Below are 2,500 nucleotides of genomic sequence, written 5' to 3'. Positions count from 1 at the left end.
TTAACCTAACCCATATTGTACCTTAACCTAACCCATGTTGTGCCTTAACCTAACCCATGTTGTGCCTTAACCTAACCCATATTGTGCCTTAACCTAACCCATGTTGTGCCTTAACCTAACCCATATTGTGCCTTAACCTAACCCATATTGTGCCTTAACCTAACCCATGTTGTGCCTTAACCTAACCCATGTTGTGCCTTAACCTAACCCATGTTGTGCCTTAACCTAACCCATGTTGTGCCTTAACCTAACCCATGTTGTGCCTTAACCTAACCCATATTGTGCCTTAACCTAACCCATATTGTACCTTAACCTAACCCATATTGTACCTTAACCTAACCCATATTGTACCTTAACCTAACCCATATTGTACCTTAACCTAACCCATATTGTACCTTAACCTAACCCATATTGTGCCTCAACCTAACCCAATTTGTGCCTCAACCTAACCCATATTGTGCCTCAACCTAACCCATATTGTGCCTCAACCTAACCCATATTGTGCCTCAACCTAACCCATATTGTGCCTCAACCTAACCCATATTGTGCCTCAACGTAACCTAATTTGTGCCTCAACGTAACCTAATTTGTGCCTCAACGTAACCTAATTTGTGCCTCAACGTAACCTAATTTGTGCCTCAACGTAACCTAATTTGTGCTTCAACGTAACCTAAATTGTGCTTCAACGTAACCTAAATTGTGCTTCAACGTAACCTAAATTGTGCTTCAACGTAACCTAAATTGTGCTTCAACGTAACCTAAATTGTGCTTTAACGTAACCTAAATTGTGCTTTAACGTAACCCATGTTGTGCTTTAACGTAACCCATGTTGTGCTTTAACGTAACCCATGTTGTGCTTTAACGTAACCCATGTTGTGCCTTAACCTAACCTATATTGCGCCTTAACCTGCTCTGTAATTGTTATGCAACTCGTTAAATTAGTGTAGTGTTGCCTAACCGCAACCCTCGCAATATAGTTCGCTATTCGCACTGCCCGGTCCCCTGTGTATCGCGTCATGTTAAACACCTTGCAGGTGTTGCTGACTTTCCACATGCTCCTGCTATACACTGTAATGTGGATAGCAGCAGGACGTACATGCCCCCCCCCCCCTTCCCCCCTGCCTTCGCAAGCTGGTCGTTGAGAAGTTTGCATGTTCAATGCCCTTCGCATGCCGACGTACTCAGCCTACGTTGTGGTACGGCCTGTCACCTGTCCGCCGATGTACGCAAAACCCACAAACTGTACTGCACATTGGTCCGTATGTACTGAATGATACATCGTGGCACATGTGTGACCGTACGACGACTGCGCCTAGCAACGGCAGACCATACAGTCCAAATATTGTGCACGCAGCTACGTGTCGTCTCCCTATAAGAGCTGGATTGCAGTGTGGTACGCCATTCAGACGTGTGGGAGGAACGGACGCCCTCGATGGCGATCAGCATGAGCAGTCTGTTGATGTAGTGGAGCGTGTATTCGGACGTAGTCGTCTCTTCTCACACACCGTGATAGCATGTTGCACCGCGTTCCACATCTGCGACATCCTGCAGAGGCCGGCTGACAGTCGTTCGCGCAATGGACACCGCATACGTACGGGGGCTACCTTCCACGTGTTCTCGAGGCGTGCACATGTTGTTGCGTCTATGTGGGCAGACGTAGTGTGTTGTGACACCTGACACAGGCATGCAATACTCGTTGCAAATGGCGATGGACGTCTACGTTTGCTGGTGACGTTACGCAAATGAACAACAGGTAACCCGTTGTGGTGCGGTTGTTCTCGCTAGAGGTGAATCAGTGTTGGCGACGATCGGTCGAGCTATTAACTGGTTGTTTCAGGGATACCCACCATGCCCACGAACGTGAAAGGGGATCTGGGTGTGAGGCGATACGCGGCGGTGGCTGGGTGAGACTGTCCCCGGCCGGTGAGGGGGGGCCGCCCGGCGTGCTGGCAGCGCGGTGCGTGGGCGCACGCGCTACAGCCGGCTGGTGGGGGCGGCCAGTGGCAGGCGCGCCGGCCGACGGACGCGGCAGGCGGCGCAGCTGCGCGCCGGGGCCCCCTGCTCGCGGCGCCTTGCGGCCAAAGTAGGTCCTCGCGGGCCCGGTGCGAAGCGCGGTGGCCATCTGCAGTGTGCTGGTCCGATTGAGGACTGTGTGCGCTGAGGATGCGCCGCCGCCCGGCGCTCGGCGCCGCGACGCCGTCTGCTGCTCGGTCGCCCCAGCGGTTCTCGCAGGTGGTTTGTATCGCAGCTGTGCGGACGTGTTGGCGCGTGCGCTGTGCTGGGAGAGTTCGCTTCGGCACCCAAGTGGGGCTTTTGTCCTTCTGTGGCGCTGGCGTTGGAGCTGCCGGTCACCGTAGGTGGCGCGTGTTGTCTCCCGCCGGCAATGCCACGACAGCACGCTCCCGGGCCTCTGTCGGCAGCGGCAAGCTCAGTTGGGAGCACGGGTGGTCGCACCTAAAGCGTCTACTCGCCTAACTCCGGGCGATTGCGCCTCTCTCGA

This window comes from Schistocerca serialis, unplaced genomic scaffold, assembly GCF_023864345.2.
Source record: "Schistocerca serialis cubense isolate TAMUIC-IGC-003099 unplaced genomic scaffold, iqSchSeri2.2 HiC_scaffold_295, whole genome shotgun sequence".
Classification (NCBI taxonomy): Eukaryota; Metazoa; Arthropoda; class Insecta; order Orthoptera; family Acrididae; genus Schistocerca; species Schistocerca serialis.
This window is presented reverse-complemented; position numbering follows the sequence as displayed.